A 27065-nucleotide genomic window follows, 5' to 3' on the forward strand; every position below is an offset into this window, starting at 1 on the left:
CAAAAAAAAAATTTTTTTTTTGAAGAGACTTTTTGATTTCATATAAAAAGGTTCAGCGTACATTTTACAGTGAGAGGCATCACACTCCCCAAGCAGGGAGACTGGCCCCACTGAGGTCCTTCCCTGGAAGCCACACCCCACATCTAAGGGTCAAGTCACCATAACCCTGAACCCTAGATGGGAACACCTGTGCTTCAGTTGTGCATATTCATTTTAGGCTTCAAGTAGCAGAACGTGCCCTCGGGTACCTGCTTCTTTGCTGTATGCTGTCTTGGCTTATGAAAGGCTTCCTAGGAATGCTCTGCTTTCAGACAGTTGGGAAACCTGGACTAGGCACTGGAGGTGCCACCTGCCCTTTCCATTCTCCACACACCCACTCAGTAATGTCACCATACTATTTCTAGCCACTCTGTGAATTATCCTGTCTTTCACTCCTGGGTTAGTTGCCCCCAATTTCACAAGCATGCCTTTATGCAGTGTGCTACTGCTGCTAAGTCACTTCAGTCATTTCTGACTCTGTGTGGTAAAACTTAAAAGGACACAGTATTAATAGTTTGTCTTAGGCCGCCCTCTAGCAGTGACCATCTAGTTAGTTTTCACTTCCTACTAATCTCATGAACTGTGCTCTATAAAAGTTAGGCTTTGGAGACAAATTAATGAACTAAATTTACTTTCTGTGATTCTGTGTTTTGACTTACTTGTCTAGTTTACCTTCCAATGACTTTCTAACTTATAGTTCCACTAGGTAGAGTTGCTTATATTTTTCCAACTCTGCTTTATGAGAATCTTCTTGCAAAGTTTTCACCTTGGAGAGTTCAGATTCAAGTCTTTAATTCTGAGTTCCATCTGACTTTTATAGAAGCATTATTCTTCTCTTGTAACTGCTCTAAGTTCTCCAGAGAGCTGCTTGTATCTAAGGCAAATCTAAAAAGATAACATTTTTAAAATAATCATTAACATGGAAAATTATATTTGCTCCCTTTAGTTTTGAGTGATTCAGAAAGCAATTTTAAATGTTAAAAAAAGAAAAGAGTAGAAGTTTAAAATAATTAACATCAATGTGAAGTGAATTAACTGTAAATTATAAAATTAAAGTGGAATTATTGTTATAGTGGTGAATATATAATCTGATAATTCAAAGAACAAGAGGATCAACTTAAAATTTTAAAAATTGAACAAGACAACTTAAAAATAATTCAAGAGGATGGTACCAGTTCTAAACCACAATATTTTCTTTTCCTCCTAGTAGTCTTGTTTTATACCAATTGGTCTTATAAATGAAAAGATTTTCTAGTGAGAATCATTCTGATAGGTCAATTTGGTGATAACTATGATGAAAATGGAAATATTTAAAGGGAGAAACAAGTGTCCCCTTCCTTCCAGAAAACTACCAAACCAAATGCTCTAAGGGAAGTAGAGGTAACACATAAGCTGTATAGATCCAAAACGTAATTTACAATGAGGTGAATTCAAGCATCATGACAGATGAACAAATTAACCTGCAAACATAGGTTGACTTCCTTTAACTTCTCTACGAGATCCTGTCTTGCCCTTTTGCCGAGGTCCAGCCCCAGCTGATCCAGGGTATTCAAAGGAGAGACGGCCTAGGCGACTATTTATTCATTTATTCATCAAAGATATAAAGAGTAATAGAATGAGGATAGCTCAGTAGGAAAATTCAGTGGAGAAAAGAAGCTGAGTAGCTTGGTTTATGCGGAAAATCAATATAACCCGTGACACCAGGTTAGCTCTGACCACGGAAGCCGGAGGCGCCCTCTTGAATAGCGGAAGGTGCCCCACCTTAGACACCTTCTCAAGTGGGTCTTAGAAACCCAGGCAAATAAATGGTCGCAGAGGACCTCCGCGCTCCAGATGGAGACTCAGCTGGAAGTTAAAGGGAAGAATGACATGGGGAGACCAAGCATTGGTGAACAAGGCCCGTAGCTTTATTTTCAACAGGGGCTTTTATACTCTAACTTACACATAGGGGCTGCAAAGTCAGCAGTTTTTGATCCTTATCAAAAACCAGGGTTTCTTTCCTGCAAATTTATCATATACAAATGGTTTAGGTGATTTACATCATCTTCTGGCCAGAAGGCCTATTAACATTTTATGACTCTTGACAAAGACTTATCAACAAAGACTTATTTTCTCTAAGAGTAATTATTTTAAGGTTTGGCACCATCTTCTGAAGATAAAATTGCATTCCTATAGGGCGAATGTGTAATGGGTTTACAACAAAGGAAAGAATTTACTACCTTAAGGGTCTAAAGTTACTAACACCAAGGCCACTACTTATTTTTTCTACATACCAACTATATTAATTAATATATATTCAAGGATACAATACAGGGGATGTGAAAACTTGGCAACAAGCATTGGCTCATCAATGAAATCTTTTACTAGTTTTATTCTGATAGTTTCTAACTCTCTGAGAGGCTCTAAGCTATTTGAATATCTTAAGCTTCCCGCACCTCTTGAGGCTGGGAGACTGTAAACAATCCTATGCATAGCTGTAGGAGTCCAGGTAAACTTGTCAGGCGAGTTAGAGAGCCATTTGAGGGGTTTGGATTTAAACACTCCTAATTGCCCAGGAACTTTATTAATTGGAGCTGTAAGTTAACTCTTTGACAGAGAGAGTGAGATGGTGGTGGGGGACAGCCCCCAGTAAAGTCAGAGGTGAGAGCACAAAGCAGTAAAGTAGGCAAACTCTGGTTTTTTGGGGGTAGATGCTCGAGGATATCTGGGGGGACTCCTGAGGCTCGATCCCGCCTTTGCGTATGCCGAGCCTCCTTCCTCATGACCTTTGTCATGAGTGGAATGCCTCACCAGCTCCCGGCACCCTTTCTTCAATCTCTCGTTTATACTGCTGTACTTGACTGTGTTCTATCATATTCATTTCTATATGACTTCTGAGGTGCACTACTTCTTGCTCCAACTTCTTTTTATTCTTCTCCAGTTTTTCACATTTCTTTTGCATTCCTTTTATAGATAATAACTCCTCTCGAAGAACTTGATTTTTTGCATCCAGGTGCAGACATTTTGAAGATGCAGTTTCCAGCTCTGCTGTAAGATCATCAATCTGCAAGAAAGAACAATACTGTTTGGTAATGAGGCAAGTGGACTGAGCACAGCCTAACTCAAACCCAGGATCAAATAGATATGATGGTATCTGTATTGTAGAATGTAGGACCAGGGATTACTGAAAGACTCAAGAAAGAAGTTCAAATCACCAAGAGTCACAAAATATATTCTTCACTGTCATCATCTTTGTCACACAAAATTTACACTTGATTTTACACTCTTTTCTATTGTTTTCTCCATAAAATGACTACAAGTCATTCTACCTCTTAGTAGAATGTCTTTTACTCCTTCCCCTCATCTTAATGCCCCATGTTTTAAAGAAGCTTGAGGGATACTTTATTGAGTTATCTAGGATTGAGTTAATAAACATTTCCAAAAAGAAGATAGTGAAAATAAGACTCTCATTAATAAATCTTATAAATATGGATTCTAATCCCGTATTTTTCTGAGCTATGAATAGTTTTTTTTTCTAATTTTAACTGCATTTCAAAGAAAAATAATTCAAAAGGTTAAAGAAATCCCACCTCCTAATAACTTAGTGAGATGATCCATACATTTTTCTGAACAACAACAACAAAAAAAATGCCTCATTTTTGTAACCATTTGTTACTTTTCACAGAACAGAACATACCAAACTAAAGAACAAACAAGATTTGCGGGAATTTCAGTGACACCAAGTTGCAAAGAACTTTCCTTTAGACAGAATGATTACTTGGTAAGTCGAGGTGAATGGAGGTGGTGGTATTGAAACTGTCTACAAATTCGTTGACACTTTTCTCTGGAATTCCCTCCCCTTAAATATGTCCTGGGCTCAGTAACTGATTTCTACTGGACAGAGTCTGGGGAAACTGACTTTTGCTCTGTGGGAAAGCCCACCCTTAGCATCAGTCACTATGCTGCAAAGAAGCCCAGAACACATACTGAGCACCTTGTCAGTGCCCCCACTGACTGCCTCCAACTAATGTCCCATCCAAAAGCCAGCTCCAACTGCCAGACATGTCCATGAACTAATCTTCAGATGACTCTTGTCCCCACCTTCAAGACATCCCAGCTGATGCCGACTGGAAAAGAAACGTGCTGGCCTCATTCACTGAGCCTTGCCTCAACACAACTTTTTGAACAAAGTAAATGCTCTTTTGAGCCACTAGGCTTTGACGTGTTTTATTATACAATTTGCTGGCAATAAATACCTGGCATAGATACTGATATTAAAAATGCCATTAAAAAAGAACCAAAAGATGTGAAAATGCCTTTCAACCTGGAGGTAGGTGAGATCTGAATGGACTCAGAGAAATAAATGAAAACCCAAAGGGATTCTTGACATTGTAAACTGAATCCTGATGGCCCTTAATGAGGCTACTGGTGATAGCTTCTAGGCAAGAGAAGAAAACGACACTGAAACATAGGGGAAAGGAGACTCTTGCTATGAACCAGCTGAAAGTAACATCAATGAGAGGGATAAGCTATCAAAAAAAAAAAAGGGGGGGGGAAGACTATTAAATATAAAGGAACCAGGCTCAATTATATTTGGGTTCAATATCTGTTATCTCCTTTACAGCATCTCCACATGTCCAGTGGTCACATGATGCTAAAAGAGAGAAACAGCTTCTGGGCTAAGATCAAATCTAGGGTGCTGCCAGGAAAATATGTCTAAAGGTGAAGCCTGTAGACTGTAAAACCCTTCATTAAAACCCTGGAAAGACTTAAGGTGGTGCCTCAAATTAAAGACCTTAAGGGCATAAGAATTTTAAAGGCATCATTCTACAAAGCTTCACAAGAAGCTCAAGGTGCAGAGCTTCTCTCGAAAAATATTTTTGAGGGTAGCCTCTCCAATGACGTGAACCTCAATCCAATTCACGGGACACTAAAAGCTTTAAAGAGAACCCTGGGAGCAAAAAAAAAAAAAAAAAAAAAGTGCTTTGCCTAACAGACACCAAGATATACAAATGAGAATAGGCCTTTGGGATTTTCTTAGAAGTTCAATAAAGAGGAAGCTGGCTTAAGAAACATGACTCAGCTACAGACAGAGGTCATTTCTTATGAAAAGAGCCCAGAGGGTAGAGCAAAGGAGAAACACTCCTATGGGCAGGACCAAGTCCTCATCTGCCAGGGTCCAGCCCCGGTGGATCCAGGGAAATTCAAAGGAAAGACAGCGTCGGCGAATCCACTGGCTTTAATTAAATATTAATTAGAGATATAAAGAGTTATAGAATGAGGATAGCTCAGTAGGAAAATTCAGTGGAGAAAAGAGGCTGAATAACTTGGTTTATGTGGAAAGCTAGTAAAATTTCAAGGCAAGGAATTTACATCACCTACGTAGGCCGCAGGCGTCCTCCTGTTCTCCCGAAGGAGAGGAGACGCTAAGGCCTACCCGGTCAGATCTTAGAAGCCCAGGCATAATTAGTAGGCTTGACGAGCCTCCACGTTCCAGATGGGGATTCAGCCAGAAGGTGAGAGAAAGAACGACATGGGGAGACCAGTCTTTCGAGGAACTGATCCCATTTTTTATTTTTCCAGGGTCTGTTTTTATACACTGAGATGTTATACAAAAGTCACATGGATCAGCAGTCCTGACTTTTATTAAAGTCAGGTGCTTCATACAAATGTATACAGAGGTGTTAGGGGTGTTACATCATCTTATGGCCAGGGGGCCTGCTGACAATTTATGATCCTCTCCTTGTGACTGTGGTCAGTCAACCAGAACACTTATTTCTCCAGGGGTGATTATTTTTAAAACAGATGCCACCTTCCAAAGGTACCAGATAAAGTTACATTCCTATAGGGTGAGGGTGTAGTGGGTATTAATTAAGGAAAGAATTTTCTTAGCCTAAGGTCTAACGTGATTAATATAAAAGATTAATACTTATTTCTTCTATATATTCATTAATGTGTATAAGGGCAGGGGATGTGGAGACTTAGCAGTAAACATTGGCTCAACAAATGAAAAACCCTTCACCAATACAATTTCTAATCAGCCCACTATACTTATACTAATAGTTTTCTAACTTCTCTAAAGAACCTGTTTTTAGAAGATTTAAAGCATCTCATGCCTCTCACAGTTGGGAGGCTGTGAGCAATCACATGTGGCCGGACAAGCCTGTGAGGCAGGCTAGAGAACCTTCAGAGGAGTTTGTAGGTTAAAACACTTCTGTCACGCCCAGGAATTATTATTAACTGGAGCTCTAAGTTAACTACTTCTCTGAAAGAGGTGGTGGGGGACAGCCCCCAGGAAAGTCAGAGGTGTAGGTGAGAGCACAAAGTAGTAAAGTAGGCAGCCTCTGGTTTTGGGGGTAGATGCTCGAGAATTTCCAGAGGGACTCCTGAGGCTCGATCCTGCCTTTGCATATGTCGAGCCTCCTTCTTCATGACCTTTGCCATGGGCAGAGGTCCTCACGCTTGCTCCCGACACTCATCAAAGGGCTGGCAGCACCAAACTGGACCTCAGAGCTGCTATGGACTATGGTGCTTCCCGTTTCCCATTTCTGAACGGGAGAGGCTAGTCATTCAGCACAATGGTGGGGGTGTGGGTGGCAGATGACTTGTCCCTTTAGTTCTCAAGTCTTAGTACTGAGAGGGTTGTGCTCACAGGGTCACACTCTAGAAATCACACCCAGAAACCTCATCTGCATGTGCCACCTATACCTGATGAAGACGGTAAGACCTCTGCTTGAGCCTGGGCCTGACACTGTTAACAATTGAGACTTGTGAGGGGACGGGTAGGGAAAAGGGTATTTTTCATTGGAAGGAATGTAAAAAATTGTGGCCAGTGAGTAAGTGTGATAGTTTTTAAATGTACCCATTAGTTTTAAAAACTTTATTCTGTAAAAAACGGTAGAATATAGGCCAAGTATAAGTGACTTGCTCCTATTGAACAGAAGATGATGAAAGTGATGCTGTGGGAACTGCAAAGTGAGGTTAGACAAGGCAGCAGGGCTTCTGCCTGGCTCTCAACCTGGGAACCAGGCTCCAAGTTGTGAGTAAGCCCAGGCTGCAAAGAGAGCCTAGGTGCTCAGGGTAGGTGTTTCACTTGTCTGCTTTCATCAAAGTCCAGCCAACCACAGAAACTAACTATCAGACATGGGAATGAAAACAACTTCACCTGATTCCAGCCCCCAGCCCTCGAGCTGCCCCACCTGAAGCAGAGGGGACGAGAAGCCAGCCGTCCTGGCCACGTTTTCCTAAGTGTAGATTTTGAACGAAACCAATATTGTTTATTGAAGCCACTAAATGTAAAGCTGATTAAGAAAAAAACAGAAAAATGGACTTTTGAAAAAGAGAAAATAAAGAAACATAACTAAAATGCAGGTAGAAACTGGTCTCCTATAAACTGGAATGTAATAAAAGGTGAGATTTTTAATGACAGTGTTGATGAGAAACATATAACTAGAAGGAAGACTTAAGAACTATTCAGGAAGAAGTTTTTTCAGGGTTCCCTTCAATTACAATTTCTTACACATAAGCAGGTGTGACTCCTTAGAATTTCTGCTCAAGTTTGAAAGCAATGAAGACTAGTAAGCAGTAAGACATATGATTTGAACTATAAGCAATAACTAGAAATAGTTTAATTACCAAAATCAGACTTTTGACCTCATTTCAATTTACTAAAATTCTAAAAGAGATGGGTAGCTTTGAGTACTTACTAATCTAGAACTTAATCTTCATTGTCCTCTCCTCAGAGAGAGAAATAAAACACCACGAGATGCCACTTCATACTTGCTAGGATGGCTATACTCACAGAGACAGGTAATGACTAGTGTTGACAGGAATGTATAGAAATGGGAACGTTTTACATACTTTGGATAAAAATATAAAATAATGCAGCCATGCTGGAAAACAGTATGGCAGGGCCTCAAAAGGTTAAACAGAGTTGCTGTGTAATACAGTAATTCTACTCATAACTGTTTTCACAAAATAAATGAAAAAAATATGTTCACACCAAAACTTAGACATAAATGTTCACAGCAACATTACTGACATTGGCCAAAAAGTAGAAACAACCCCAAAGGTCCATCAGATGATGAATGGATAAATAAAATGTGGTACGTCCGTACAATAGAATATTATTGAGCAATAAAAGCAAGGAAATACTGATACATGTTCGATGTACCTTGAAAATATTATGCTAAATGAAAGAAGGCAGTCACAAAAGATCCCATATTGTGTGATTCCACTGACACGAAATGTCCAGAAAAGGGACATCTACACAGTCAGGGAGTGGAGTCATGGTTCCCTCAGGCTGGGAAGATCAGGAAAGGAAAACTGGCACAGTGATTTCTTTGGAGGGTGATGTAAATGTTCTAACATGCCTGTATAACTCTTTAAACACATATAAAGTTACTGAAGTATACAGTTTAAATGAATAAACTGCATGGTATGTTCATTAGATTTCAACAAACCTGTCACCAAAAACAACGGATGCTTTGGGGTCATTTATGCTGTGCTGCTCAGCTTCAGATCACCAGCCAGGGTTCAAGACAGAGAGAGTCAAGAGTGTGCCCTTTTTATCTCAAAATGATATAGGGAAAATAAGTCTTTTTTACTAGTGTCCAACCTAAAAAATTAATAGACAAATCTGTGTTTCACTGCTCAAAGCATGAAATGATTTATATTTCCCCAAATTAAGTGATTTTGTGGTTCTAAAACTGATTAAATATTATCTTATGTTTTAGCATATTAAGTTGAATATCCATTTCAGTTTGACTGGTTTTTAAATTTGCATGGAAACTAAGCTCTCCATTTTCATATTCATTTAACTTTCTTCTTGTCATTTTTAAGAGTTTCTTAAATCTGTAGAAATGTATAGAATGAGTAAGTTCTTTAAGAGTAGATATTTAATAATTAAACAGATATATGTTCTATCAGATAAAACAAACAAATCTATAAATTACAATCTTTTCTCATTGTTCAGATTTAATATTCCTTGAAAGGATAACTAAATTCTAATCAGATAAATATTATGAAGAAAAATTTTATCACATTTAAATATACTGTGTGTGATATATGTAATATATGAGTTCTTATAAATAAGTTAATGTTAATTTTAGCATACTAGTGTGAAATATTAATTTAGTATTAAATATTAATTATAAACCAGATATCAGTATTCAAGCTAAAGATGAAGAGATATTATATAGGAATGTTTTTTGAAAAGACACAAGACACATTTGTTCCTACTGACCACAGCCTCTACAAAAAGAAAAGGAAGTAGATACAAAAAACCAACAAGATTCTGACTCAAAATTAAAAAAAGAAAAAGAAAAATCTTTTGAGCCTGAGTTAAATGGGAAATAACCCAGGCTGAGAGTTTTAGAAGAAAGGAAATCAGAAGAGAGAGAGAGGGTACCAGTCTCTTCAAGACTGTTTTGAGAGATGTAGAAATCTTGCCCAGCACATTGTTAACAAAATGCAAAGCAATGTAGAGAAAATTAAAAGAGAAAAAATATTAATGAGAATCAGAGAAGAACCCTTTGTATAATCATCCCTTGGCATCCACAGAGGACTTGTTCAAAAATCCCCCAACACTCCGTGGACACAAAATCCACGAATGCTCAAGTTTCCCTAAGCACATCTTCCCTATACTTTCAGTCATCCCTAGATCAGTTACATTATCTAATACAATGTAAACGCTTTGCAAATGGTTATAAACACAGTGTAAACACTATGGAAATAGTTGCCAGCTTGAGACCAATCAAAGTTTTGCCTTCTGGAACTTTCTCAAATTTTTTCCCTGAATACTTTTGATCTTGTATTGGCTGAATCTGTAGATGATGAGGGTTAACTGCACTCAGCCAAAACACAGAAGCAGTTTTTTATCTTACTGATCAAAACATGGTCACTAATTTTATTATTCTTTAAGTTACACATAGATTTTTGATGTACATTTTATAACTAAAACTTTGGGGCAAAAAGAAAATATAAGCCAAATCAAGATACTTTTTAATGTTGTTCAACAATAACACAGGTAGGTTTTTAGATAACAAATTACTTGAATGATGAAGGGAAGGAATACAATTAAAAGAAGGCAGGGAGAAAATAATAGCAAATGAAGCAACTGACAAACAACTAATCTCAAAAATATACAAGCAACTCCTACAGCTCAACTCCAGAAAAATAAATGACCCAATCAAAAAATGGGCCAAAGAACTAAATAGACATTTCTCCAAAGAAGACATACAGATGGCTAACAAACACATGAAAAGATGCTCAACATCACTCATTATCAGAGAAATGCAAATCAAAACCACTATGAGGTACCATTTCACACCAGTCAGAATGGCTGCGATCCAAAAGTCTACAAATAATAAGTGCTGGAGAGGGTGTGGGGAAAAGGGAACCCTCTTACACTGCTGGTGGGAATGCAAACTAGTACAGCCACTATGGAGAACAGTGTGGAGACTCCTTAAAAAACTGGAAATAGAACTGCCTTATGATCCAGCAATCCCACTGCTGGGCATACACACTGAGGAAACCAGAAGGGAAAGAGACACGTGTACCCCAATGTTCATCGCAGCACTGTTTATAATAGCCAGGACATGGAAGCAACCTAGATGTCCATCAGCAGATGAATGGATAAGAAAGCTGTGGTACATATACACAATGGAGTATTACTCAGCCATTAAAAAGAATACATTTGAATCAGTTCTAATGAGGTGGATGAAACTGGAGCCTATTATACAGAGTGAAGTAAGCCAGAAGGACAAACATAAATACAGTATACTAACGCATATATATGGAATTTAGAAAGATGGTAACAATAACCTGGTGTATGAGACAGCAAAAGAGACACTGATGTATAGAACAGTCTTATGGACTCTGTGGGAGAGGGAGAGGGTGGGGAGATTTGGGAGAGTGACATTGAAACATGTAGAATATCATGTAAGAAACGAGTTGCCAGTCCAGGTTCGATGCGTGATACTGGATGCTTGGGGCTGGTGCACTGGGACGACCCAGAGGGATGGTGTGGGGAGGGAGGAGGGAGGAGGGTTCAGGATGGGGAACACATGTATGCCTGTGGCGGATTCATTTTGATATTTAGCAAAACTAATACAAGTATGTAAAGTTTAAAAGTAAAATAAAATTAAAAAAAAAATAAAAAAATAAAAAAAAGAAAGAACCAAAAAAAAAAAAAAAGGCAGGATTACCAAAAAGAACAAAGATACTTTGCAGAAGTAAAAATTCAGCATAGATGATGAGGAAGAGAGTGACATTACTATATGCAGAGGCACAGTTGTTACTGTTTTAGAAATCATTACAGTTAAGTGTAACACTGCTGCACTCAAAAACATTTCAGATTGTGCTGACTTTCCACAGTAAACTTTGAAATAGGGCAATGTGTTTAATTATGAAAATACATTTAAAAATGAATTTGTGTCTAAGGTTTTAAATAAAATAAAATTAAACTTTTATTAATAGTTGAGATTATCAGAAATATTAAAATCTTACCCAGTAATCTCTCTTTTGAACTCACTGTTTTTCTTCTTTTCTTTGTCCAAGTTATGTTCCAGAGATTGTTTTAATTCAATGTATTTCTTTAATTGTTCCTTTTCATCCTCAGACTTAGAAAAAAACAATTTAAGAAAATTATTTTTAACACCTAGAGAGACTTATTCTTTCTTAAAAATATTATTTCTCATGAGTTCACAAGTTAATATGAGTTTATAGTAAATACAGTTTTTAAACTTGATTGATGCCAATAACAGATTTCAAAATTGATGACTTTTCCTAAAACAACTTAAAATGATTTTTCATTTCATCATTTTTCTGGAATTTAAATTGCCAACATTTATTTGTTAAAAATAGCGACTTTTACACATAAAATACTAAATGTTAATGAAAGTTTTTTTAAACACTGCCTATATTTATATTTTACTTTCTAGAGATGCTCTAAAATCATTTTCATCAATGGTTCAACACATTCCAGGTTTTGTTAAGTCACACCTTACTAAAATAATCTTTGAAAAATTCCCATGCAACCCCCATCTCTTAAAAAAAAAAAAAATCCAACAAATGAAAAATACAGTTGTTCAGAAAAATGGTTCTATACAGACATAGTGTTCATTCTTAATGAAGAGAACAAACTACAATATTTAAAATGATTCATTCTCAGAAATCTCACAGAAAGATCTGGATTACAAAAGAAACTCAAAATTCTCAATCAAATCATTACTCAAATTTCTGGACTCAAATAGATCTTTGTGTACCAATGTTCAAAGCAGCATTATTAACAGTAGTCAGAAGGTGGAATATCATTGACAGATGAATGAATAAACAAAATGTGGTCTATAAAAAATATTGCTTTTGGACTGTCACAATTTTTTAAATTAAAATCTTACTATAAAAATCATTAATTTTATGAATTTCAGTTGATTTCTTCTATAGAGGAATCACAGTACTAGTAGCAAGCAGTATCAATAAAAATACAATAAGCTAATCAATGAGACTTTTCATATTGCCCAAAATATTCTTATATATTACTAGTAAAAAAATTAAAATCCTTTTTCAGTATAACAGAAATTAAGAAGTTGACTTACCAATCTTGTGCTTAACAGTTTTTTCTGAAGCTGTTCAACTTTGCCCACTTGCTTTTTGACTGTAGTTTGTAGCTTGACATTTTCAATTTCAAGCCGAAAATGCAGATTTTAAAATAATTATTCTCACACATTTTTTTTAAAGATTTTCTTTGGACATAGACCATTTTAAAGTCTTTATTGAATTTACTGTAATATTGCCACTGTTTTATGTTTTTATTTTTTTGGCTGTGAGGCACGTGGGGCCCCAGCTCCCCAACCAGGGATCAAACCCACACTCTCTGTCTTGGAAGGCATAGTTTTAACCTTTAGACTGTCACAGCATTCCTTCACACATAGATTTTTAAAATATCACACTGTTTTTGAACAAACATCTGCAGGTTCAATTACATAGGTTCTTAGAATTTTGAAAAGTAGATGATTTGGTCACTGTACTGTCTTTCTATTTGTGACTAATCGCTTTCCCTGGTGGCTCAGATGGTAAAGAATCTGCTGACAATGCAGGAGACCCAGGTTCAATCCCTGAATCAGGAAGATCCCCTGGAGAAGGGAATGGTAACCCACTCCAGGTTTCTTGCCTGGAGAATTTCATGGACAAAGGAGCCTTGATGGCTAGAGTCCATGGGTTGCAAAGAGTCAGACATGATTGAGCGATTAAAACTTTCAATTTTCACTTGTGGATAATGTGCAAAATATGGAAATAATGGGGGAAATTATGCATCTCAAAACAGCTCAAAGCTGAAATGTTACACAGCTTCACGATAATGTGCTTATTATCACTATTGATCTATTCTCATATTATACTGTTTATCTGCTTTATATTTATTTTCTATGCTGCTTTAAATTGTACTTTTGGACGTGATCCTGTGTTTTCTCAGCACATCTCACAGCCTCTGTAAGTTGATCCTGTGCTTCTTGCAACTAAAAAAAAAAAAAAAAAAGAAAAAACAACTGTTTTAACTACTGATAACCTAGTAAATCTGCCATCATTGGTTTTTGTCTCTTTTGTCTGCATATTGTTAACAGCTGCTTTCCTGCCATACAACAGAGATGAGTTGTTACAATAGACACCTTACAATCCACAAAGTTAAAATATTTCCTGTCTGCCCTCTGCAGGATACTGACCTCTCCACTAGCACTCAAACACAACATCATCCATGCTTTAAATCAGATTTTCTCAAATAAAAACAAATTTATAAACTATTTTATAAACTATTCAAATGGGGAAAGGCAGAAAACTATAAACTATAAAATAGTTTATAAACAAATTTATAAACTATTCAAATGGGGAAAGACAGAAAACTACCTTATGGTAAACAAATTTTTTTTTTTAATCCAGGCTCTACATCGGCCATCACTTTAAATATCCACATATGTAAATGACCACAGATCTTCCAATGGTTACGAGAGCTAACACAGCTGTTGGGGACAACTGGATGCTTCAGAAACTAGTGTGAGAGGCAGTAGCTACACAGGAACCAGAATGTGCGGGCCTGTGTCACAGTTCCATCAGTTCTGAGCTGTGTGTCCTGGAGCAAATCACTTAACCTTTCTGTATTTCTGTGTGCTACTGTTCATGAGGTCACAAAGAATTGGACATGACTGACTAACCACATACATAAACTATTTAGAAGAGGAAGTGATCTAAAGTGAGGCCTGACCTCCCTGCCATGACTTGAGAGCAATCCCGTGCTCTCCCACACAACTCGAATGGAGACTTGACTTTGCTGAGACAACACGAGAGGCTCCCTGAATTCCCCGTGGTACCTGGAGAGGAATCCCAAGCCTCCCGCCGCAACTTGAGACAAACCACTAGATGCCCCCATCAACACAAGATGAGGCCCTTTTCTCCTGCAGTGCCTCGAGATCATTCCCGAGTTCTCTCTCAAAACTCGAGAGGAGGCTTGACTCCCTTCATGAAGTTCAAGGAGGCCAAGAGATCCCCGTCACAAGTCAAGATGAAAGACAAGTTTCCCACCACAAGTCGAGAAGAGTCCCGTATTTCCCACCTCATCTGGAGATGAGGGCCCATTCCCTGCTTCAACTCAAGAGGAATCCCAACTTCCCCTCGCACCACAATAAGAGGCCTGTGTCACCAATTACATGTCGAGTGGAAACCCGCAGATCCTGCTACAAGGAAAAAGGATGCCGAGTTCCCCCTCCACTCCAGATAAGTCCTGATTCCCCTGCACCGGCTCCAATGGAACACCAAGTATCCCCTCACAAAAGGATGGGAGACCTGTCTCCCATGCTGATCCTCTTGAAAAAGCCCAAATTCAATGCCTGAACTCGACCGGAGGCCTGACACCCCTTAGACAACTTGAGAGGAATGCAGAGTTCCATGCCTCAAACAGATGAGGCCTGACTCCCTAGTTGAACACTGATGGGAAGCCCGAGATCCCTGTCCCCGCTGGAGAGGAATACTGTGTTGCCCGACTGAACTCTAGACATAGCCCTGTTCCCTGATAGCGACTCAAGAGAAATCCCGACATGCCCCTCGCAACTCCAAAAGAGACCTGAATTCTCTGAGGCAACACAAGCAGGTCCCAGAGGTCCCCATCGCAAATCGAGAGGAACCCCAAGCTTCCCGCTGCAACTCGAGAAAAACCACGAGATTCTCCTCTCAACACGAGATGAGGCCCTGTTCCAGAGCAGTGTCTAGAGAGAAATGCCACATTCCCTCTGGAAACACGAAAGGGTACTGGACACCCTTGATGTAACCCAGGAAGGTCCCAGAGATACCCGTCCCCACTCGAGAGGAACGCCATTTCCCAGCACACCTCAATCTGAGCCCCTTTGCTCCTCCTCATCTCGAGATGAGGGTCGATTCCCCTGCTTTCTCTGGAAAGGAATCCCGACGTTCCTGTTGCCCCTCAAGAGGAGGCCGGTCTCACAGTGAAACTCGAGTGGAACCCTCATGGGTCGTGCCACAATCCCAAATCCACTCAAGATAAGGCCTGATGACCCTGCACCAATTCGAATGGAACCCCGAGTATCAAGTCAGAACACGAAGAGCCACTGACACCCCAGTTGCATCCTCCAGAAAAAGACTCAGGCTCCAAATCCAACTCAGCAAGAGGCCCGACGCCTCATTCACAACTCAAGAGGCAAGACGAGTTCAATGCCTCAACACAAAAGGATGCCTGCCTCCCCTGTTCAAACTCCACAGAAACCTTGAGATCAATGTCGGAAATGGAGAGGAACCTGGAGGTTCCCACCAAACTCGAGATGAGGCCCTATTCATCCCTGCAGCGCTGCTAGAGGAATCCCGAGGTGCCCCTCGCAACTTGAAAGCAGATCTGACTTCCCTGAGGAAACACCAGTGGGTCCCCCACGTCTCCACGCAACTCGAGAGGAACCCTAAGCTTCCCACCACAACTCCACAAAATAAAAAAAAAAAAAACACGAAATTCTCCCCTCCACACAAGATGAGGCCCTTTTAGGCTGCCGCATTTCCCAAGAAACCCCACGTTCCCTCTTGGAACTCGAAAGGGAACTTGATACCCTTTATGAAACCCCAGAAGCTTCCCGAGATACACGTCCCCACTCGAGAGGAATGCAGAGTTTCCTGCTGCAATTCAAGAAGAGCCCCGTTTTCCCCTCCTCAACTCAAGATGGGTGGCGATTCCTCTGCTTCATTGGTGAAAAAATCCTGATGTTGCCGTCACCCTTCAAGAGGAGGCTGGTCTCACCTTGAAACTTGATCACATCCCCGGTGTCAGAGGGTTATGGGAGGATGGTGGGAGGGTGGTGGGAGGGTGATCAGAGGGTGGTGGGAGGGTGGTGGGAGGGGGGTGGGAGGATGGTGGGAGGGGGTGGGAGGATGGTGGGAGGGTGCTGGGAGGATGGTGGGAGGATGGTGGGAGGGTGGTGGGAGGGTGGTGAGAGGGGGTTTGGAGGATTGTGGGAGGGTGGTGGGAGGGTGGTGTGAGGGTGATGGGAGGGCGGTGGGAGGATGGTGGGAGGGTGGTGGGAGGGTGGTGGGAGGGTGGTGGGAAGGTTGATGGAGGATGGATGTAGAGTGTATGCAGGTATATCTTCAGTGAGCTCCTGGTCTGGAACAAGGAGGACCTCAGAACTGCACAGTACACAATGAATTGACCCAGGCAGCACAGCTCTGTAGTATTAGCATCTGGCTGACCACCACTGGGATTCCCACCTGGCAGGCTGGAGGCGGGGTTTTTGGAAGAGGGAGGAGGGCATTTGAACCTGGGGGCTCATAAACACATCCCTTCGTGGCCTGTGTCCATTTCCCCATTCTTAGCAGCTCCTTCTCTGGAGCCCAGTTCATGACTTGAGGGCTGAGGATGGTGGACCCACCAAGAGGTGTGCCTCCTCCTGCTTCCGCCGATTCTCCTCCTCAGCCTTGATTGCCTCCTGCTTCTTCATCTCCTGTTCCTGCTCAAACCTGCTGGTCAGGTCCCTGGGCTGTTTGATGGCGTACTTCTTCAGTTCAGTTCAGTTCAGTTCAGTCGCTCAGTCGTGTCCGACTCTTTGTGACCCCATGAATCGCAGCATGCCAGGCCTCCCTGTCCATCACCAACTCCCAGAGTTCACTCAGACTCACATCCATCGAGTCAGTGATGCCATCCAGCCATCTCATCCTCTATCGTCCCCTTCTCCTCCTGCCCCCAATCCCTCCCAGCATCAGGCGTACTTCTTAGGGGGTGCCTTTTCTTCCTCCTTGACACTCTGTCATGAGACAAGAGGAAAAGGATTGGCAGCCACCCACACTCTTGCTCCTGGAGTTTGCAGGCTCTCTGACCCCAAACACAGAAACAACCTCTCCAGACCTGTGACTGTGGGCATGGCCTCCCATTTCCCTAACCGCAGCATCTTCTGGAAAATTCAGTGAGAACCTTTTCCCCAGGCTTGATCTTCCAAATGCAGACAGGCCATGTCTGTATTAGTTGCCCATCCAGGCCGGAGCTCAGGAGGTGTGACTTCTGTTCTTCATCCCCCACGGCCTAGACTAGCTACGATCTGTGTCTGATTTAGAAAATGGGGAAATTTTTGGGAATCAGATTTTCCAGGTTTTAACACTGCAGGGTTTCACATGTTGACTTGAAGTGAGAGTTTCCTGGGCTCGGAAAAAAAACAAAGCCTGTGTGTGTGTGTGTGTGTGTGTGTGTGTGTGTGTGTGTGTGTGTGTGTTTGTGTGTGTGTGTGTGTGCATGTGTGCATGAGCGTGTGTACAAAATATGTGCTAGGTGGCCAGAAAAATCTCCAGGAAAAGACACCACAGAAGCTGCAGAATGGGGAGAATCTCCTGGGATTGCTTCTCCTGGGTTTGAATCTCCTGGGTTGCTTCCCGCCACAACCTGTGAACAACCACAAGATTCTCCCCTCAATGTGAGATGAGGCCCTTTTCCAGAGCAGTGTCTCGAGACACTGCTCTTGAAATGCGAAAGAGTACTTGACACCCTTGATGCAACTCAGGAAGGTTCCTGAGATACCCGTCCCCACTCGAGAGGAACACCGAGTTTCACGCCACAACTCAAGAAGAGCCCCGTTTTCCCCCTCCTCTAATCGAGATGAGGGTAGATTCCCCTGCTTCCTCGGGAAAGGAATCCCAATGTTGCCGTCGGCCCTCAGGAGGTTTCTGGTCTCCCCTTGAAACTCGAGCACATCCCCAGGAGTCGTGCCTCAATTTGAAAAGATCCCAATTTCCCCATCCACTCCAGACAAGCCTGATTCCCCTCCACGGACTTGACTGGAACCCCGAGGATTGACTCAAAACATGAAGGGAGGGGTGACAGCCCCGTGGCACCTCGAGAAAATGCTCCAGACCCCTATGTCCACTTGACAGGAAGCCTGACACCTCTTTTACACCTCAAGAGGGAAGCTGAGTTCCATGTCTCCACACAAGACAAGGCCTGACTCTCCTGTTGAAACTCCATAGGAACCCTGAGATCCATGTCAGAACTGAAGAGGAACCCTGAGGTTCTGGCCTCAACTAGAGATGAGGCCATATGCTCCTGCATCGACTGGAGAGGAATCCCGGGAGGACCCTCACAACTCGAATGGAGACTTGACTTACCTGAGGCAACATGAGTGGTTTTGAGGTCCCTGTCACAATTCGAGAGGAACCCCAAGTTTCCTGCTGTGACTCGAGAAACCCCAGGAGATTCTCCCCTCAATGTGAGATGAGGCCCCTCTCCGCTGCAGTGACTCGAGAGAAATCCCACCTTCTGACTAGAGCCTCGAAAGGGTACTGGACACCCTTTAGGCAACTCAAGAAGTTCCCCAACATACTCGTCTCCACCCAAGAGAAACACCAAGTTTCCCACCTCAACTCAAAAAGGACCCTGGTTTCCCCTCCTCATCTCGAGATGAGGATCCAATCCCCTGCTTCATCTGCAAAGGAATCCCAATGTTCCTGTGGCACCTCAGGAGGAGGCCAGTCTCACCTTGAAACACGAGATGAACTCCAGGGGTTGTGCCACTGTTAGAAAAGACCCCGATGTCCCCATCAACTCGAGATAAGGCCTCATTCTCCTGCAACGACTCAAATGTCACCCCGAGGATCAACTCACAACATGAAGGGAGGACTGAGAACCCCGTGGCACCTCTAGAAATAGCCCCTGATCCCTACCTCAACTCGACAGGAGGCCTGACACCCCTTTTCCACCTCAAGAGGGAAGCGGAGTTCCATGGCCCAACACGAGATGACGTCTGACTCTCCAGGGCAATCTCCATAGGGACCCCGAGATCCCTGTCAGAGCTGGAGAGGAACCCTGAGTTTTCCACCTCAACTCGAGATGAAGCCCTAGTCGCCTGCACCAACTTGAGAGGAACCCCGAGAGGCCCGTCACAACTCAAAAGAATTCCTGAGTTCCCAGAGACAACATGAGAGGCTCCCTCAGGTCCCCGTGGCAACTCAAGGGAACCCACACTTCCTGCCGCAAGTCGAGAAACACCTTGAGATTCCCCCTTCCATGCGAATTGAGGCCTGATTCCCCTGATGTGACTCCAGAGTACTCCCGCGCTCGCCCTCGCAACTCGAATGGAGACTTGACTTCCCTGAGGCAACACGAGAGGCTCCCTGAGTTCCCAGTGGTACCTGGAGAGGAATCTCACGCCTCCAGCCGCAACTCGAGACAAACCAGGAGGTAACCCCGTCAACACGAGATGCGGCCCTTTTCTCCTGCAGCACCTCGAGAGCAATCCCAGGTTCCCTCTCAAAACTCGAGAGAAACCTTGACTCACTTTAGGTAACTCAAGGGGGCCCAGAGATCTCCGTCACAACTCGAGATGAAAGCCGAGTTTCCCGCCACAACTCGACTAGAACCCTGTGTATTCCACCTCATCTGGAGATGAGGGCCCATTCCCTGCTTCAACTCAAGAGGAATCCTAACTTCCCCTCGCACCACAAGAGGAGGTCTGTGTCAACAATGCAATCTCGAGTGGAACCCCGCAGATCCTACTGCAAGGAATAAGGACACCAAGTTCCCCCTCTGCTCCAGATATGTCCTGATTCCCCTGCACTGGCTCCAATGAAACACCGAGTATCCCCTCACAAAATAATGGGAGGCCTGTCGCCCCTGCCCACCCTCTTGATAAAGCCCAAATTGCCCAACTGAACTCGACCGGAGACCTGACACCCCTTTGACAACTCGAGAGGAATGCAGAGTTCCATGCCTCAACACCAGACGAGACCTGACTCCCTAGTACAACCTTGATAGGAAGCCCGAGGTCCCGGTTGCCGCTGGAGAGGAACACTGAGTTTCCCAACTGAACTCTAGACACGGCTCTATTCACGGGCAGCAACTCGAGAGGAATCCTGACGGGCCCCTCGCACTCGAAAAGAGACCTGACTTCTCTGAGGCAACCCGAGCCGGTCCCTGAGATACCCGTTGCAACTCGAGAGAAACACCACGCTTCCCACCGCAACCCATGAACAACCACGAGATTCTCCCTAAAACGCGAGATGAGGCCCTTTTCCAGAGCAGTGCTTCGAGAGAAACCCCACATTCCCTCTTGAAATGCGAAAGGGTACTTGACACCTTTGATGCAACTCAGGAAGGTGCCCGAGATACCCGTCCTCACTCGAAAGGAACACCGAGTTTCACGCCACAACTCAAGAAGAGCCCCGTTTTCCCCCTCCTCTAATCGAGATGAGGGTTGATTCCCCTGCTTCCTCGGGAAAGGAATCCCGACATTGCCATCGGCCCTCAGGAGGATGCCGGTCTCTGCTTGAAACTCGAGCGCATCCCCAGGAGTCGTGCCTCAATTTGAAAAGATCCCAATTTCCGCATCCACTCCAGATAAGCCTGACTCCCCTGCATGGACTTGACTGGAACCCCAAGGATTGACTCAAAACACGAAGGGAGGTGTGTCAGCCCTGTGGCACCTCAAGAAAGAGCCCCAGAACCCTGTGTCCACTCGACAGGAAGCCTGCCCCTTCTTTTACACCTTGAGAAAGAAGCTGAGTTCCATGTCTCCACATGAGACGAGGCCTGACTCCCCTGTTGAAACTCCATAGGAACCCTGAGATCCATGTCAGAACTGAAGAGGAACCCTGAGGTTCCAGCCTCAACTTGAGATAAGGCCCTATGCCCCTGCACCGACTGGAGAGGAATCCCAAGAGGCCCCTCACAACTCGAATGGAGACTTCACTTTCCTGAGGCAACACAAGCGGGTCCCTGAGGTCCCCGTCCAAACTCAAGAGGAACTCCAAGTGTCCTGCCGAAACTCGAGAAACCCACAAGATTCTCCCCTCAATGCGAGATGAGGCCCTTTTCCAGAGCAGTGTCTCGAGAGAAAACCCACATTCCCTGTTGAAACACGAAAGGATACTTGACACCATTGATGCAACTCAGGAAGTTCCCCAAAATACCTCTCCCCACTTGAGAGGAACACCGAGTTTCATGCCACAACTCAAGAAGAGCCCCGTTTTCCCCCTCCTCAACTCGAGATGAGGGTCCATTCCCCTGCTTCGTCGGGAAAGGAATCCCGACGTTGCCGTTGCCCCTCAAGAGGAGGCTGGTCTCATCTTGAAACTTGAGCGCATCCCCGGGAGTCGTGCCTCAATTCGAAAAGACCCCAATTTCCTCAGCCACTACAGGTAAGCCTGATTCCCCTGCACTGACTTGACTGGAACCCTGAGGATCGACTCAAAACATGAAAGGAGGTGTGGAAGCCCCGTGGCAACTCAAGAAAAAGCCCCAGACCCCTATGTCCACTCGACAGGAAGCCTAAGACCTTTATGAAACCTCGAGAGGGAAGCAGAGTTCCATGTCTCCACACGAGACAAGGCCTGACTTTCCTGTTGAAACTCCATAGGAACCCCGAGATCCATGTCAGAACTGGAGAGGAACCCTGAGGTTCTGGCCTCAACTTGAGATGAGGCCCTATGCCCCTGCACTGACTGGAAAGGAATCCCAAGAGGACCCTCACAACTTGAATGGAGACTTGACATTCCTAAGGCAACACGAGCAGGTTTGAGGTCCCGGTTGCAACTCGAGAGGAACCCAAAGTCTCCTGCCGCGATTCGAGAAACCCCAGAAGATTCTCCCCCCAAAGCGAGATGAAGACCCTTTCCACTGCAGCGTCTCGAGAGAAATCCTACGTTTCCTCTTGAGCCTCGAAAGTGTACTTGACACCCTTTAGGCAACTCAAGAAGTTCCCTGACATACCCGTCTCCACTCGATAGGAACACCGAGTTTTCCACCACAACTCAAGAAGAGCCCTGGTTTCCACTCCTCAACTTGAGATGAGGGTCGATTCCCCTGCTTCGTCTAGAAAGGAATGCTGAAGTCCCTGTCGCACCTCAAGTGGAGGCCGGTCTCAACTTGAAACTGGAGAGGAACCCAGAGGTCTTGCCACAATTCGAAAGACACAGATTTCCCAATCCACTCGAGATAAGGCCTGATTCCCTTGCACTTATTTGAATGGAACCCCGAGAATCAACTCACAACACGAAGGGAGGACTGATACCCTGGTTGCAAATACGAGAAAATCCCCACGTCCCCAATTCATCTCAACTGGAGGCCTGAAACCTCTTTTACAGCTCGAGAGGAAAGCAGAGTTCCATGCCTCAACACAAGTCAAGACCTGACTCCCTGTTTGAAACTGCAGACACACCCCGAGTTCCATGTCAGAACAGGAGAGGAACCCTGTGCTTACTGCCTCAACTGCAGATGAGGCCCTGTTCAATTGCACCACCACAGAGGAGTCCTGAGAGGCCCCTCACAACTCTAAAGGATTCCTGACTTCTCATAGGCACCATGAGAAGGTCCCTGAGGTCACCGTCACAACTCGAGGGAACCCAAATTTTTCTGCCGCAACTCGAGAAAGACCTAGAGATTCCCCCTTCAACGCGAATTGAAGCCCAATTCCCCTGCCGTGCCTCGAGAGCAATCCTGCGCTCCCCCTCACAACTGGAATGGAGACTGGACTTCCCTGGGGCAACACGAAAGGCTCCTTGAATTCCCTGTCTTAACTTGAGAGAAATCCCAAACTTCCCACCGCAACTCGAGAAAAACCACGAGATTCCCCCGTCATCGCCAGATGAGGCCCTTGTTTACCTGCAGGGCCTAGAGAGCAGTCCTGAATTCCCTCTCAAAACTCCACAGGAGGCTTGACTCCCTTTAGACCACTGAAAGGGCTCTAGGAGATACTCGTTGCAACTCGAGAAGAGAGCAGAGTCCTTTGCTTCAACTCAAGACAAGACCTGACTCCCCAGGTGAACCTTGAATGCAACCCCGAGATCACTGTCTCTACTGGAGAGGAACACGGACTTTCTGGGCACGAGTCTGGATAAGGCCTATTTCTCCTGCAGTGACTTTCGAGAAATCCGGAGGTGCCCGTCACAACTCGAAATCAGACCTGACTTCCCTGAGGCAATACGAGCGGGACCCTGAGGTTCACGTCACAACTCGAGAGGAACACAAAATTTCCTGTCAAACCTCGAGGAAAACCAAGGGATTCTCCCTGCAATGTGAGATGAGGCCCTTTCCCACTGCAGCATCTCATGAGAAAGCCCACGTTACCTCTTGAAAGTCAAAAAGGTACTCCACACCCTTTATGCAAGTCAAGAAGTTCCCCAACATAACTGTCCACACTCAAAAGGAACACCAAGTTTCCTGGCACACCTCAATCTGAGGCCCTTTGTCCCTCCTCATCTCGAGATGAGGGTCGATTTCCCTGCTTTGTCTGAAAAGGAATCCCGACATTCCCATTGCACCTCAAGAGGAGGCTGGTCTCACAATGAAACTGGAAAGGAACCCTCCTGGGTCGTGCCACAATGCCAAAGACATCGATTTCCCCATCCACTCGAGATAAGGCCTGATACCCCTGCACTGATTCAAATGGAACCACGAATATTGAGTCACAACATGAAAGGGCACTGACACGCTGGTTGCATACTCCAGAAAAAGTTGCAAGTTCCAAATCCAACTCGACATGAGGCCTGACATCCCATTCACAACTCGAGAGGCTAGCCGAGTTCCATGCCTCAACACAAGACGAGGTCTGCCTCCCCCATTCAAACTAAACAGAAACCGTGAGATCAATGTAAGAAATGGAGAGGAAGCCTGAGGCTCATGCCTCAACTTGAGATGAGGCTCTATAAATACCTGCAGAGACATGAGAGGAATCCCGAGGTGCCCCTCGCAACTTGAAAGCAGATCTGACTTCCCTGAGGAAACCTAAGCGGGTCCCCCAGGTGCCCACACAACTCGAGAGGAACCCTAAGCTTCCCACCACAACTCCACAAAAAACACAAAATTCTCCCCTCCACGTAAGATGAGGCCCTTTTACTCTGCAGCGTTTCCCAAGAAATCCCACATTCCCTCTTGGAACTCGAAAGGGAACTTGACACCCTTTATGAAACCCTAGAAGCTTCCCGATGTACCTGTCCCCACTTGAAAGGAATGCTGAATTTCTCACCACAACTCAAGAAGAGCTCCGTTTTCCCCTCCTCAAGTCGAGATGAGGGTCAATTCCCCTGCTTCATCTGGGAAGGTATGCAACGTCTCCGTTGCCCCTCAAGAGGAGGATGGTCTCAACTTGATAAAGGAGAGGAACCAGGGTCCTTGCCACAATTTGAGAGACATGGATATCCCCATCCACTCGAGATAAAGTCTGATTCCATTGCACAGATTTGAATGGAACCCCGAGAATCAACTCACAACATGAAGGGAGGACTGATACCCTGGTTGCAAATTCGAGAAAAGCCCCAGGTCCCTAATTCAACTCGACTGGAGGCCTGAAACCTCTTTTACAGCTCGAGAGGAAAGCAGAGTTCCATGCCTAAACACAAGTTAAGACCTGATTCCCTGTTTGAAACTGCAGACACACCCCGAGATCCACGTCAGAACAGGAGAGGAACCCTGAGCTTACTGCCTCAACTGGAGATGAGGCCCTGTTCAATTGCACCACCACAGAGAAATCCTGAGAGGCCCCTCACAACTCTAAAGGATTCCTGACTTCCCATAGGCACCATGAGAAGCTCCCTGAGGTCACCGTCGCAACTGGAGGGAATCCAAAGTTTCCTGCCCCAACTCGAGAAGGACCTCGAGATTCCCACTTCAATGCAAATTGAAGCCTGATTCCCCTGCAGTGACTTGAGAGCAATCCCGAGCTCCCCCTCACAACTGGAATTGATACTGGACTTCCTGGAGCAACACGGGAGGCTCCCTGAGTTCCCTGTCTTAACTCGAGAAAAATCTGACTTCCCGCCTCAACTTGAGAAAAACCACGAGATTCCCCCGGCATCGCCAGATGAGGCCATTCTTTTCCTGCAGGGCCTAGAGAGCAATCCTGAGTTCCCTCTCAAAACTCCATAGGAGGCTTGAGTCCCTTTAGCCCACTCAAAGGGCTCCAGGAGATATCCGTCGCAACTGGAGAGGAGAGCAGAGTGCTTTGCTTCAACTCAAGACAAGGCCTGACTCCCTAGGTGAACCTTGAACACAACCCCGAGATCCCTGTCGCCACTGGAGAGGAACACAGAGTTTCTGGACACAAGTCTAGATGAGGCCTATTTTCCCTGCAGTGACTTGCGATGAATCCCGAGCTGCCCGTCACAACTCAAAATGAGACCTGACTTCCCTGAGGCAATACGAGCAGGACTCTGAAGTCCCCGTCGCAACTCGAGAGGAACCCCAAACTTCACGCCAAGCCTCAAGGAAAACCATGGGATTCTCCCCTCAACGCGAGATGAGGCCCTTTCCCTCTGCAGCATCTCGAGAGAAATCCCACATTCCCTCTTGAAACTTGAAACAGTACTCGACACCCTTTAGGCAACTCCAGAAGTTACCTGACATACCCATCCTCACTCGAGAGGAACACCCAGTTTCCCAGAACACCTCAATCTGAGCCCCTTTGCCCCTCCTTGTCTGGAGATGAGGGTCAATTCCCCTGCTTTGTCTGGAAAGGAATCCTGACATTCCCGTTGCACCTCAAGAGGAGGCTGGTCTCACACTGAAACTCGACAGGAACCCTCATGGGTCATTCCACAATGCCAAAGACACTGGTTTCCCCTTCCACTCGAGATAAGGCCTGATGCCCCTGCACCGATTCGAATGGAACCCCGAGTATCATGAATAAACATGAATAAGCATTAAAACCATCTTCAGTGAAAACTATCCATATAGAAAAGGCCACGCAGATCCCATATTCACCATGTCTGCTTTATTTATTTTTTCCCCTTCTTTTTTTTTAAATTTAATTTTATTTTTTAACTTTACAATATTGTATTGGTTTTGCCATATATCAAAATGAATCTGTCACAGGTATACATGTGTTCCCCATCCTGAACCCTCCTCCCTCCTCATACCATCCCTCTGGGTCGTCCCAGTGCACCAGCCCCAAGCATCCAGTATCGTGCATGGAACCTGGACTCGTGACTCATTTCATGTATGATATTATACATGTTTCAATGCCATTCTCCCAAATCATCCCACCCTCTCCCTCTCCCACAGAGTGCAAAACACTGTTCTATATGTCAGTGTCTCTTTTGCTGTCTTGTATACAGGGTTATTGTTACCATCTTTCTAAGTTCCATATATATGTATTAGTATACTGTATTGGTGTTTTTCTTTCTGGCTTACTTCACTCTGTATAATAGGCTCCAGTTTCATCCACCTCACTAGAACTGATTCAAATGTATTCTTTTTAATGGCTGAGTAATAATCCATTGTGTATATGTACCACAACTTTCTTATCCACTCATCTGCTGATGGACATCTAGGTTGCTTCCATGTCCTGGCTATTATAAACAGTGCTGCAATGAACAATGGGGTACACGTGTTTCTTTAAATCCATCAAGTTTGTCCAAATCACTGAAAATCTCAGTAACATACTTAAAAAAAAAAAAAAGGATGGGAAGAAAAGATATATGCATACAATTTAACAATTGCTGAAATGGAAGTGGGGCTGTGGGTTACATTATACTGTAGAAACCATATGATTTCCTGATTTTGGAGATTATGTGCAGGTTTTGAAGGAGAA

The 27065-nt window shown here is 44.0% G+C and overlaps 1 pseudogene across 1 annotated transcript in view; it reads right to left on the reverse strand.

The window, feature by feature from the left end:
- Nucleotides 1-1923: 1923 nt before the first annotated feature.
- LOC147343921 (coiled-coil domain-containing protein 3-like) overlaps nucleotides 1924-27065 on the reverse strand; it is a 44523-nt pseudogene continuing 19381 nt past the window's right edge. The window contains exons 4-5 of the transcript XR_015155398.1: nucleotides 11527-11639; nucleotides 1924-3082 (exon numbers count right to left, since the gene is read on the reverse strand). The product of XR_015155398.1 is annotated as a coiled-coil domain-containing protein 3-like (transcript). The remainder of the gene's footprint in view (nucleotides 3083-11526; nucleotides 11640-27065) is intronic.

This window comes from Bos grunniens, chromosome 26 (assembly GCF_055505025.1).
Source record: "Bos grunniens cultivar Pamir isolate PY7600 chromosome 26, Bosgru_T2T1.0, whole genome shotgun sequence".
NCBI classification, from domain to species: domain Eukaryota; kingdom Metazoa; phylum Chordata; class Mammalia; order Artiodactyla; family Bovidae; genus Bos; species Bos grunniens.